The 14,039-nt window shown below is 61.6% G+C and overlaps 1 protein-coding gene across 1 annotated transcript in view; it reads right to left on the bottom strand.

Annotated features, from left to right (window-relative positions):
* The window catches only part of GRM4 (glutamate metabotropic receptor 4), a 140,088-nt gene extending 126,287 nt beyond the window's left edge, over positions 1-13,801 (bottom strand). The window contains exon 1 of the mRNA XM_066359617.1: positions 13,323-13,801. The gene's annotated coding sequence lies outside the window, so the exon portion shown is untranslated. The remainder of the gene's footprint in view (positions 1-13,322) is intronic.
* Between the last annotated feature and the right edge of the window lie 238 nt (positions 13,802-14,039).

Here is a 14,039-nt window from a genome sequence, read left to right as displayed (position 1 = left end):
GAGAGAGAGAGAGAGAGAGAGAGAGAATCAAACAGAAGCCCAAAGAAGACAGCAGCTCTTCTGACCTCCCATCAGGAGCCTGAGAGGAGAGGAGCTGGACACTACTGCCAAACGCTCCACAGACCTCCTCTTCGTTTCCTCCTGGCAGCGGCTCAACCCGGGCCCAAACGCCAGAGCTCCCAGCAGAAACTGGGTCAGGTCTGAACGTTTCTGAAGGCCTGTGCCCACGGCCACCAGAAGCCTGAGCGTCCGAGAGCACACAACTCCTCAGGGCACGTAGCCTGGACTGGCCTGGGGAGACAGAGGCCTTCCTCAACACTCATCCACACCAAGGAGAAACAAGAAACCGGTCCCACTGGGCCCAACCCATTTTAGAGATGAGGAGACTGAGGCCCAGAGCATTCTGCCCAAATCACCCAGGTAGTGTGACCAGAAGAAAGAATACTGCCTAGCACCCAGCTCTGGAACCCGAGACACTTAGGCTCTTGACTCTGAGACAAGGAAAGCCAAGAAGGCTTCCTGGAGAAGGAATCAGTCTGGGAGCTGCTCACTCGGACAGCTGGGGAGGAGCTGAGACCGTCAGGGGTTTGGGATTCTCCTCCTGACTCAGGAAAGCAAGGCGGACCCTACCACAATCATATTTCCAGCCCAGCTACCCAGCAACCCCAGGCAGAGGGCGAACCCTGGGGTCCTCAGGAAGAAGCAAGCCTCCTTCTTGCTAGTTTGGCCTCCCTCCCCCTCCCTCTCTCTCTGCCCATCTTTCTCTCTGAATTTCTCCATTGCTCCTTCTCTCCCCCTCCTTCCCGGGACACTTACTCCCTCTGAGAGTGGGGCTCAGGTTACAGCCTGAGTTCCTGCTGGCTATTAGCATCATCGTCATTATTATTGTTGTTGTGATTAAATATTTATTGGCAGGGGTAGAGAACACCCGCTCTTCCTCATCTCGCTGCTAATTTGGGCTAATTTCCCCTGGGCTTCCTTTCCCCGCCCCTAGCCTCCCTCCCTGCTCAGAGCCAGCAGCCTCCCTCCCTCCCCTTGACTCCGGAGACCACAGGGAGAAGGCTGGAGGCTGAGTCAGGGCCGGGCTGGAGGCCGACCCCAGCTCCCTTCCTCGTGGGTTGGCCAAACGAAGACCAGCCAGCCACCTGCCCGCTGCCTCGGTTTCCCTAGACATTTGGAAGAAGTGCTGGTGTTTGGGTTGGGACATTTCCCAGAAGGTGGGGTCCCTCCCTCAAGGCCAAGCAGGTGGTCTCAGAGCCACCTGTCCCCCTCCTGTAATCTCACACACACACACACACACTCTCACACACACACACACACACACACACTCACACACACACACACTCACACACACACACTCACACACACTCTCACACACACACACTCACACACACACACACACACACACACACTCACACACACACACTCACACACACTCACACACACTCACACACACACTCACACACACACACTCACACACACACACTCACACACTCACACACTCACACACACACACTCACACACACACTCACACACACACACACTCACACACTCACACACACACACACACTCACACACACACACACACACACACACACACACACATAGAAACCTGGGAGCCCCAGCCCTCAACTCCTGGGCTTCTCTGCCCAGCACCCACCGTCTGGACCCTCACGGCTCACCCCATCACTGAAACGCTCCTTCCCCATTAGCTCCTCGAAGACCAAGAACATGCTGTTAATTCTCCTTAGCCCCATTCTGCAGGTGAGCCAGTAGCCCAGGGCCATCCCAAAGTCACACAGCAAGTCAGGGTGGGTCTGGGACTCAAACCAGCACCAGTCACACTGAGAGAGCCCCGGGGCCACGTGCAGGAAAACTTCCTCATATCACCCTCACCCCTGAAGCCAGGATCCAGGGTCCTAGGGTTGAGGGTCTGTGCTTTGGGGAGGTGGCACAGTTGTTAAAATACAGGGGACGGGGGAAGAACTGTCACCATCACTCACACGAAGGTGACTTTATCAGAGCTCTTTCCCAGGTGGCTGTGGGGACTGAGGGGACATGGGGTCCTAGTTGCTGATGCCAATACTAAGCCATTCAGAAAGAGAAACCGGAGAAGCCTTGAGACAGATGCCACAGTTCTGCCACTGCCCTGCTGGGGCCCGGGCATGTCCCCTAGAGAGTCCTCAGTTTCAAAGTCTGTGAAATGGGTGGGTTGCGGGGACACGCTGTGCCTGCAGGGGCATATCCCATTGTCACAATAATGGGAGGGAGTCATCTCCTAGCCTGCATCCCGGCAGGGTCACAGGGGCCATGGAGAGGGCCCGCACAGTGAAACGCTATCTTGTCCAAATGCCAAGAGTGTCCCCGAGGAAAGAGAACCGCAGATGACAACATGCCGCTCCGCGCCAGGCGCTCTCTGTCCTGAGAGCTTTGCTCGGCAGTGCTCACCTCCCGAGGAGCCGGGGGCAACTTCTATCCCCATCGCACAGATGAGGAGACTGAGGCACCGAACCTCAGCTGGGGACACAGAGCCCAGGCCCACGGAGCCCGTGCAGGCTGCCCAGGCCCCCGACTGCTCTACCATGCGGGCCCCACCCAGTTTTTTTTTGTTATTGTGTTTTTTTTTGTATTTTTCTGAAGTTGGAAATGGGGAGAGACAGTCAGACTCCCACATGCACCCGACCAGGATCCACCCGGCACGCCCACCAGGGGGCGATGCTCTGCCCCTCCGGGACGTCGCTCTGCCACGACAGAGCCACTTTAGCGCCTGGGGCAGAGGCCAAGGAGCCATCCCAGCGCCCGGGCCATCTTTGCTCCAATGGAGCCTTGGCTGCGGGAGGGGAAGAGAGAGACAGAGAGGAAGGAGAGGGGGAGGGGTGGAGAAGCAGATGGGCGCTTCTCCTGTGTGCCCTGGCTGGGAATTGAACCTGGGTCCCCCGCATGCCAGGCCGCCCACCCAGTTTTTACAGGTTGGGGGCTCCGCATGGGGAGTTTCCACTGGAGGCATTTGGGGCATCAGGACGAACCACGTGCCCAGACCGCGTGCGGAGGCTGCAGCCGGGCACTCGGGCCAGGGGCGGGGAGGCCAGGGCCGACGCACAGAGCTCTCAGCCAGGCCCTGCTAGCTCAGGACCCAGATCCTCCCTGAGGGTGTGACGCTGGCCTCACCTTAAAGCCTGAGCACCTGTGGGCTAGGCAGTGTGCACACACAGGCACTGTGCGCACACACACACACACAGGCACTGTGCGCACACACACAGGCACCGTGCACACACACACAGGCACTGTGCGCACGCACACACACACAGGCACCGTGCACACACACACAGGCACAGTGTGCACACACAGGCACCGTGCACACGCTCACACACACAGGCACCGTGCGCACGCACACAGGCACCGTGCGCACACACACAGGCACCGTGCACACACACACAGGCACTGTGCGCACGCACACACACACAGGCACCGTGCACACACACACAGGCACTGTGCGCACACACAGGCACCGTGCGCACGCTCACACACACAGGCACCGTGCGCACTCTCACACACACAGGCACCGTGCGCACACGCACACACACAGGCACCGTGCGCACGCGCACACACACAGGCACCGTGCACACGCGCACACACACAGGCACCGTGCACACACACACACACACAGGCACCGTGCACACACACACAGGCACAGTGTGCACACACAGGCACCGTGCGCACGCTCACACACACAGGCACCGTGCACACACACACACACACAGGCACCGTGCACACACACACACAGGCACCGTGCGCACGCACACAGGCACCGTGCGCACACACACAGGCACCGTGCACACACACACAGGCACTGTGCGCACGCACACACACACAGGCACCGTGCACACACACACAGGCACAGTGTGCACACACAGGCACCGTGCACACGCTCACACACACAGGCACCGTGCGCACTCTCACACACACAGGCACCGTGCGCACGCGCACACACACAGGCACCGTGCGCACGCGCACACACACAGGCACCGTGCACACACGCACACACACAGGCACCGTGCGCACGCGCACACACACAGGCACCGTGCACACACACACAGGCACAGTGTGCACACACAGGCACCGTGCGCACGCTCACACACACAGGCACCGTGCGCACTCTCACACACACAGGCACCGTGCACACACACACACACACAGGCACTGTGCGCACGCGCACACACACAGGCACCGTGCACACACACACAGGCACAGTGTGCACACACAGGCACCGTGCACACGCTCACACACACAGGCACCGTGCGCACGCACACAGGCACCGTGCGCACACACACAGGCACCGTGCACACACACACAGGCACTGTGCGCACACACACAGGCACCGTGCACACACACACAGGCACTGTGCGCACGCACACACACACAGGCACCGTGCACACACACACAGGCACAGTGTGCACACACAGGCACCGTGCACACGCTCACACACACAGGCACCGTGCGCACGCTCACACACACAGGCACCGTGCGCACGCACACAGGCACCGTGCGCACACACACAGGCACCGTGCACACACACACAGGCACTGTGCGCACGCACACACACACAGGCACCGTGCACACACACACAGGCACAGTGTGCACACACAGGCACCGTGCGCACGCTCACACACACAGGCACCGTGCGCACGCTCACACACACAGGCACCGTGCACACACACACACACACAGGCACTGTGCGCACGCGCACACACACAGGCACCGTGCACACGCGCACACACACAGGCACCGTGCACACACACACACACAGGCACTGTGCACACACACACACACACACACAGGCACCGTGCACACACACACAGGCACTGTGCACACACACACACACACAGGCACTGTGCGCACGCGCACACACACAGGCACCGTGCACACACACACAGGCACTGTGCGCACGCACACACAGGCACAGGGAGAGGACAGAGAGCGCGTGGGAAGGAGACCTCAGAGAGGCGAAAGGCAAACACCTGCAGAATTAGAATGAAGACCCCCAAGGATACAAGTCCTGCCCAGGCCCACTGCCCACAGCCCCCCTCTCCCTCCGGGACTGACTGGGCCCCAGCCCTCCCCTCAGTCCCAGCAGGCCTGTCTTTTCTGAGCTTCTCCAAAGAGCCTGGCAGACCGCTGCCTCTCCCGGCCTCCCTCCTTCCTTTGATCATGCAACAGGAACAAGGGGAAGTAAAAATACCCTTGTGAGTGAAAGGAGTCACCGAGAGCAGAGGCTGGGGTGGGGGAGGGGGGCAGACTGCCTCCTTCACCCGGGAGAGGGGGGGCTGGAAGTCCTCAGACCACCACCCTCCGTTTCCAAAACAGCCAGGAAAGCTCAAACCTGGGACAGTTGGGGGGTGTCCCTCTGCAGGGGAGGCCAGAATGGCTGCAGGTCCAGGCCGCGGTGCCCGCCCCGCCCCAGGGGGGTCTCTTCTCCCTGACCCTCCTCCCTTCCCCCCACCAGTATTCGCTTCCCTCCCTGACCCTCACTGGATTCCCTTCCCTGGGAGGATACAACCGGACAGGAGGGACTGAGGAACAGGGGGGGGGGGGGCCCACAATCATCTCCACGCAGCAACAGCCCGCCGGCCAACAGCCTCTTCCAGAACATTCTCTTCAGTGAAAGAGGGTATGAAGGGAGCCGGGGGGATGGGTGCAGTCCACCTTTGCCCCCTCCACTGCCACGGCCTCCTCCTCCGCCACCATCTGGGGGCCTCTCTGGTGTCTCTGGACGGACGTGCCTCTCAGGGCCCTGCTGGTCCCCACAAGCAGGATTCAGGGTTGCACGCTTTCCCAGGTCCGACCCGAACCCTTCCCGCACCAGCCAGGGCCTGAGCCAGCACGAACCACAAACCGTGACACGTCCAGACCCGAAGATCGCTCCTGTGATTTACTAAAACTCAGATTCCGTTCTACCTGAGCTGCTCTGTCGTCTCTCAAACCCAAGGAAGCGGAATTTTCCTAAGTACTAGAGCAAAGGGCAGAGTTGGAGAGAAGGATCCCGCCCCGGCCCCCAGGGCCATCAGGGAGGCCACACCAGGGGGGCACCACCAGCGGGCTCCCTCCTGCTTGCTTGCAGCCGCCCCCCCTCATGTCTGGCCAGGGGGGGGGGGTCACAGCTGGTCCCTCCCCAGGCCAGCCCCTCAGGGCTCAGAGAGGCAGCCGGGTCCAGAGAGGGCTCCAGGCCTCCCCAGGGCTGCCCCCACGTCCCTGTCTTCTGTCATCCTTGAGCCCAAGCCTTCCAAGCTGTTGGCCACCTTGTCTCCTCAGTGTCTCCATGTTCCTTCCCTTCAGCACTTATTTAATCTCTGTCGCCTCTGCGTCTGCCAGGCCCAGCCCGGATGCTCAGCAGAGCTGGGCAAGTGTGAATGGATGAGTGGAATCTCTTTGAGATGTTTAGATGCCTCACGCACCCGCGCTGCACATTAGCACGGAAGGAGGGGCTGGCAGCTCCAGTCTCCCAAGGGGAAGGCAGGGGAGGTCATGAGGTCTCTCCCCTCCTTCCTATACCCACCCCACTCATGGGAGCCTGGTGTGTGGGTCCAAGATGCTGGACCGCAGCCCCGCCCCCCCCCCCGGGGCTCCCGCCCTGGCTGGACAGAGGCACGGCACGGCTGGCTGCACAGTCTGGACTCAGGCAGCAGGCCACCAGAAGCCATGCTCCGCCAGTGACAAAGCCAGGTTTGATCCCCACCTGCATAACTCCCGGTCCGCAGGGGAAGGGGGGGGTGACCAATTAGCTCCCTCAGACCTTAGCAGCACAACCGTCTCTGCACCTGACTCGAGGGGGTCGTGTCATGCTCATCGTCAGAGCTCTACCTCCCAGCCTGCACTGTGCTGGCGTCCCCACGGGGTGGGTGGACATAAACGAATGGTGTGGTGGAAGTGACTGGTCCCCGAGCTCTGCCCACCCCTCTCTCCAAGGTAATCTACTCCTTTATTAGAAAAAAGAGCAGCCCCTGCTCCCGGTCACTCGCCCAGCCTGAGGCAGATTCTAAGAGCAAGGAGGAGGGCACAGTGGGGGTCCGGACCCCAGGGACCCTGCCCTTCACTTCCTTGGGGCTGCGCCAGCTCACCAGCCTCAATCGTGAACCCTCCCAAGTTCAGAAACCCCAGACCTCCCCGTTCCACCAAATCAACAAGGGCCTGATGAGGAGGCGACCGTGTCTGTGCGGGGCATGTGGGTGGGCACTGAGAAAGGAAAGAAGGAGAGAGAGAAGGAGGGAAGGACGGAGAAAGTAATTCCAGCTTACTGCCGACGGAAACTAAGGAGAGGAAACCTTTATGTCCATCGCCTGAGCTTCCCCCACCCTGACTGCCTCCAGCTTCCTCCCTGTGACACTCAGCCACTTGAAGAAATCCTTCCTCCTCCAGGAAGCATGCCCTGATTATGCCACTCCTAGTATCTCCTTCCTCCAGATGCCATCCAGCATCTCTCTCTGTTGTGACTTGGCACAAACGAGCTTGGGAGCACATGAAGGGCCTCTCTGAATAGCAACGCCCTCCTCTCTGTCCTCGAGCCTAACCCACGGCGGCTCAAAACACAGGAGATTCTCAATAAATAACAAGACAAAGCCAGGTCCCTGCCCAGAGCCAGCAAGGCAGCCACACCCACCAGGCAGAGCCAAGGGCAGGGGTGCACGGCGGCATCCGGGCCCACGGACAGGCGTCACACCTTGTGCCGAACTCTTACCAGCCTCTCGAGTGGTCAGGCACAGAATGTAATCCCTTCTGCCACCACCGTTCAGTTCCTCGGTGTGTCCTGAGCACCTATTGTGTGCCCAGCTCTGTTCTGGGCAGCGGGGGAACTGCTGGGAGTAAGTCAGACACAAATACCTTCCCTGTGGAGCCAATGTCCCAGCAGGGGGTGACATAGGAGAGACAATAAATATATCTACACACAGATGGGTGGCACTTCAGGGACTCAAGGGGCCATGAAAAATATAAGACTGGTAAGGAAACAGAGAATGACCCAGAGGGGCTTTTTCAACAAAAGAGAGAGAGAGAGAGAGAGAGAAGAAGAAGAAGAAGAAGAAGAAGAAGAAGAAGAAGAAGAAGAAGAAGAAGAAAGAAAGGCTTGTCTATGAAGATGGCATTTGAGCAAAGATTAAGAACAGTAAAAGCTCAAGCATGCACCTGGGAGAAAAACCTCCCAAATAGTGCAAACAGTAAGTGCAAAGGCCCTGAGGTAGACACGTGCTTAGCATTCATTGTTCAAGGAACAGTAAGGAGGCCAGCATGACTGGAGGGCAGTGGGAAGAGGGAGAGTTAGGAGAGGAGGTCAGAAAGGACACCAAGCACAAGATCAAGCAGAACCTTCTGGGTTACGGTGTGGACAGAGAAGTGAGGGCCCATTGGAGGATTCTGAGCAGAGCGACAGGCAAGGACTCATAACAAGAGAAACCTGAGGCTTAAAGGGCAGCCACCTACTCAGGCCACGGCAGCTCACATCCGAAGACAAAGAAAGCACAACTCCTCTGCCCTTGGTCCCACCAAGTTAGCCCAGAAAAGGCCCATCACCGAGGCAGCCGGTCGCCAAGCTCACGCTTGCTCAGATCTTCTCCTGTGCAACCCCCGAGCCTCTCCTTTGCACCCCATCTCACCGCCCCCACAGGCCACCACCACCCCGCTTTCCGGCACAAGACCCGAGTGGGTAAGTCCCTTTGTCTGCAGCTGTTGCTATTGTGTGGGCTTCCACACGAACGCCGTTTCTTCCTCTCTCCTCCTTCTTCCTGTCTCCCCTCCTTAGATCAGAGCTCCCCCAACCCCAGCACCGCCCTGGAACGCTGGGGCCCACTGGCTTAGGAAGTCAATACTCAAACTCTTCTGCCTTACACGCCTGGGAACATCACCACAGTGGGGGGGGGGGGGGGGCTTCCATTCCCAAGCCACACTGCGGCTAGGCACAGAGGGGGCAGCGACATCTAAGAAGCCATCACCCACCAGAAACTTAAAAATCAGGCCAAGCCCCTGATTCTTATTTCAATATTCAGATCTAAAAACAATCCTGTAGTGCTGACAATGTTTTTATTAAAAGTCATGGGCCCACCCAGAGAACAGGGTCCGCCTGAGGCACGGAGGAGCGGTTGGGAGGACTGCGTGCAAGGGTCAGGGCAGGATGAAACGTTCCTGGTCCTGATACAGGTGGCCCAGCCTGGGACCAACACCTGCCTGAGCTCTCCCGGGACTTCCGGTCAACCCAGACAGCGGGCGGCCCTGGCTTCCTCCAGAACCGGGGAGGTTTCACTAGACACCACAGCCGGCTGGTCAGCATGGCGCGGCCCAGAATGGCGTGGGCTGTGATTTGGGGCTGGCACTTCCCAATTACTGGAGTTAATGTCTACCTTAATTGAACGGGGTCCAGCTAATGTCATCGATGCACCGTGTTCCCCAACTTCTGTAACATACGCGTGTACACACACACATATTTATGCCTCCCCGCCGCCACGAGATTGCTAAACGGTGAGATTAATAATAAAACATTTTGACAGGAGTCATCAGCTTTAATTTAAGGGGTGATTTTTACTATTCTTACGGCGTTCATTCCCACCACCACCCCCAGGAGCCCAGAGAGATGAGGACAGGCTGGAAGAGGCTCTGGGGCCCATGGGTGGGGGGTGGGGGTGGGCAGGGCTGCCGGGCAGGGGCATCACAGTGTGAGCAAGTTCTGTTTCCCCACCTCCCTCCCAGGAACAGGGAACAGGCTCAGGCAGTGAGGCGGGGCAGGGGGGCGGCGCGCTGAAGCCCCCAGAGCCTGACTGGGGGGGGGGGGGTGCATGGAAACACAGAGCCACAAGCCCGGGCTGCTGGAAGGCCAGAGACGGAGCTCAGCAGAGAGAGAGCCGGGCCTCCCAGGAGCAAAGGCAAAGGCAGCCTCTACTCGGTAAGGGCCAAAGGCAGTGAAATCTCTAAATTAATTTTTGATAGTCCCCTGCTAACTAGGGCAGAGTTGACACAAAAACAAGTCATTCCTGCTCTTTCCAGGAGCTGGTACCAGGCTGAGCAGGAGCAACGGAACACTGGTAGCCTCTGCTCCAGGCCCCGCTCCCCACCAGGAGAAAGGGCCTGGGCCTGCGCCCTTGGCCGGCCGGCCTGGACCACCAGCAGCCCCTCCGCCAGCCCCACAGCAGGGCACACCCAGGTGCCAGCTCCTCTGCCAGCCCCACAGCAGGGCACACCCAGGTGCCAGCTCCCCACCAGCCCCAGCAGCAGGGCACGCCCAGGTGCCAGCTCCCCCCACAGTGCTTTCTCCGGCCGGCCTGGACCACCAGCAGCCCCTCCGCCAGCCCCAGCAGCAGGGCACGCCCAGGTGCCAGCTCCCACCGTGCCTTCTCCAGCCAGCTGCAAAGGCAGCCACGGTTCTGCAGGAGAACCCAGCCAGCGGCCCCAGCTGCCCAGGCTGCCGGCAGGCCGGCCCACTTTGGAGAGCTGGGTTCCAGGCCGAGCAGAGGAGGACAGCAGGGGTGGGCAGATGTCTTGGGGTGGGCGGTAATTAGAGGTTGTCAGCACCACCTTCGTCTAGGGGAGAGGATGTGTCTATTGGCTGTAATTAGAACCCTCATAGGCCCGTGGGTCTCGGTCCCCTCTTTTCCTGCCAGCTGTCCCCTTGCAGCAGGGTGATTCCGATGTGGCCCAGCATCCTGGAGGCTGAGCTGTGGTCCTCTCAGGGAGGGGCTGGGGGCTGCTTGAGCCCCCCTGGCCTGAGCCCACCCCCTGAGCCTTCCAGCTGGCACACGGCTCAGCCAAGGCTCCCTCCATCCCTCACGGGTGCCCTCACCCACCTCGGGCGCCCCGCCTGCCCCTGTACAAGGGCTCCTTCCTGGAGATGAGATGCTTCCAAGAGATGAAGCCTGAAGCAGCCCAGACAAGGCGGGGGCACGCTAGGCCACTGAGGCCAAGAAAGCGGTTCAAGTCCGCCATGCTCCCGTCCCCTCCGTGACACGCCGCATGCCCCGCCTCCAGCCAGCCCAGACGTCCCCCCTGAAAACCCACCACCACCACCACCATCACTAGAGCATTGCTTTGGGCTAAGCATTGCCCTCTTCCTCTCTGGGTCTCCCTTAAACAAAAAAGTCCCTGGGAGGGGTAGCCCTTGAAGTCAGACCTCAGGAGGAGATAACTGTTTGCTGTCTTCATCTCTGAAAGGTGTGCAGGTGTTGACAGGTGGGGGAAAGCTGAGGGGAGGTGAAGGCAGGGGTCACCTGAGTCACAAGTGGGCAGGCATGTCACCCAGGGCTAAGTAGAGGCTCAGAGGCACCATCCCCAAAGCACGCACACACACACACACACACACATACACACACACCCCACAGCTGCCACACAGGCAGGCATGAGTTCATCTGGGTCCCAGAGAGGGTCGGTCCCCAAAGCACGCCACCCTGTCCCTAGGACAGAATCCTAAGGTCCTCTAGGAAGTGGTGGCCAGAGGGGGGGGCGGGCTCTGGCCTCACTCTCTCCAGGAGCCAGGCCCTCGTTAGGGGCCCTCTCCACTAGCCCCCGGGGTGCCCAGGAGAGGTGCCAAGGCCCCCTGCCCAGGGGGTGAGCACACCCAGGAGCTCCCACAGTCCTGGGTGGGGGTTCTCTCTGCCACCTCAGGAAAGGCCCCAGTAGGTCCTCGCCCCTTGGTGGAAGTTTTCCCACTACCCGGGCCCCGGGGTCTCCGAGGAGCTGACCCTGCAAACCGAGAGCCTGAGGCAGCCCAGCAGCCCACGTAGACCCTGGGCAGAGTGGGGCAAAGCCAGGGCACATCCTGGGGGCGTGGGGAGATGGAGATTGGGACTTTTAGTCACTTCCACCTAGAGCTGGCCCCAGGAAGGGTAGGCTGAGGGACAGGCTGTGGGAATGGGACACCCAGAGTGGAGACTCTCAGAGTGCCGGCTGCCTGCCCGCCCTGAGCTCCCACCCTCGTCCCAGAACGGAGCAGGGAGGGACTGTGATGGGACGCACACGAAAACACACATAACAGAGGCCTTTGGCCAGACTGACAGAGGGGCTGACAGACTAACCGCTCTAACAGCCACGTGGCACCCACTACGCAAACCCAGCTGAGCACTGCCAAGCCCTTTCCTCCTGCACCAGGCCGGGGATGCTGCCGAGAACTGCCTCCAAAAAAGACCGAAAGTCTAAAGGCGGGGTGTCGCTCGTGGCCTGGGGGCAGGGGGCGCTCGTACGTTCGGGCCTCAGGACTCCCTGCCGCCGCCACTGCCGCCCATTTCAGCACAAACAGCCTCAGACCGCCGCGGTGCGGGGGCGCATCCCAGTCCCGGCCTCCACCTCCCAGCCCCGCCCCCGCGCTTCCCGGGAGGGGGCGCCGCCAGCTCCCGAGCGCCGGGGATGCCCGACCCCGGAGGGGACCCCCCACAACACACACACACACACACACACACACACACACCACACACCCCACAACACACACACACACACACACACACATACCACGGAGGGGACCCCCCCCACACAACACACACACACACACACACACCACACACACACACACACACACACACACCACACACACACACCCCACAGCTGCCACACAGGCAGGCATGAGTTCATCTGGGTCCCAGAGAGGGTCGGTCCAGATTGTCCGAGGAGCACCTGACCCTGAAGTCCCGGGGCCCGGGGTTTGGGGGAACACCAGCCCTTGGCGCGCCGTTCCAACCCGGCCGCGAGCAAGGGGTCACCGGGCTCCGGCCGGTGTCGAAGGCGGTGCTAGGGCGGCCACGGGAGCGGGACGCGGTGCGGGAAAAGCAGCCGAGGCGCGCGAGGCTGGCGCTGCCCTCCCGCAGGGAGACACTAGAGAAGGAGCGCAGATAATGCCCCGCGCCCCCAACATCCCTGTCTCCCCGCAAAGGGGCGCGTTAATGCCGCCGCCCCGACCTGAGAGCTGACACGACCCCCCACCCGGTAGAACCTGACACAACCCCGGACACAGAGAGGGGCGCGTTATCGTCGCCGCCTCCACCTGGGAACTGGCACGACCCCCCCCCACCGGGTAGAACCTGACACAACCCCAGATACAGAAACACTTTTCCCCAGGCCAGCAGAAAAGCCGCCGCTCCGTTCCCTCCCTGGGGGGGGGGGGGTGGCTTTCGGAAAGCCGGGCCAGCCTGGAGGGGGGACCCTCCCGAGAACTCCAACCCGTTGGCCTTCCTCCTTGAGCCCTGAGCGCGGGAGCTCTTCAGAGGCCACCTCTCGGAGCCCCCGGGTCCCCGCCGCAGCCCGCGCCCCAGAGGCCGGAGGGCACGGTCCCCTCGGCGAGGTCCCCACGGGCCACAACTCACCGCGCGCCGAGTGGTCGGTGGCGCGCCCTCCCGGCCCGGGTCTGCGGGGAGGCAGCCGCCGGAGGCTGGTTCTCGCGGTGTCCGGAGCCCGGGCCGCAGCGGCCGGCGCTGACGCTGCGGACCGAGCCGGGCGCGGAGCCGCCCGGAGTCCGGGACGCCGCGGGGAAGAGCTGGCGGCCGCCGGGCTTGCAGCCGCCGCCAAGCGTGCGGCGTTGGGCGGCTGCTCCAGCGAGAGCGAGCGAGCGAGTTAGGGAGCGCCGGCAAGCCCTGCTCCGGCCGCCGCGGAGCTCGGCGTCCGAGCCGGAGAGAGAGGGCGAGGCGGCTCCAGCAAGCGCGGTCGGTCCGACCCAGGGCTCGGGGCTGGGAAGGGAGTGAGCGGGAGCCGACCCCTGGCGCAGCCGGCCCAGGTGCGGGCACCGCGGCAGCGGCAGCAGGAAAAAATGAGAGCGCGCTGGAGAGCGGGCGAGAGAGGGAGCGAGAGACGGGGAGCGCGAGGCAGACGCGGAGGGGAGGCTGCGGGAGGGGCGGGAGCTCCCGGCGCACGCGGGGCAAGGGGACCGCAGCCGCTCAGCCCCGCGCCCGCGGCCACTGCCGCACTCGGGAAGGCGCCTGCCCAGCCCGGCCCAGCCCGGCAAGTTTGCGCTGCAAGTGCGGGCCGAGCACGCGGCGCTTCCGCCAGCCTTTTAAAGAGAGAGCACCCAGGAGTCCACCCGGGAC

Source organism: Saccopteryx leptura, chromosome 1 (genome assembly GCF_036850995.1).
Source record: "Saccopteryx leptura isolate mSacLep1 chromosome 1, mSacLep1_pri_phased_curated, whole genome shotgun sequence".
In the NCBI taxonomy this organism is placed as follows: domain Eukaryota; kingdom Metazoa; phylum Chordata; class Mammalia; order Chiroptera; family Emballonuridae; genus Saccopteryx; species Saccopteryx leptura.
This window is presented reverse-complemented; position numbering and strand designations above follow the sequence as displayed.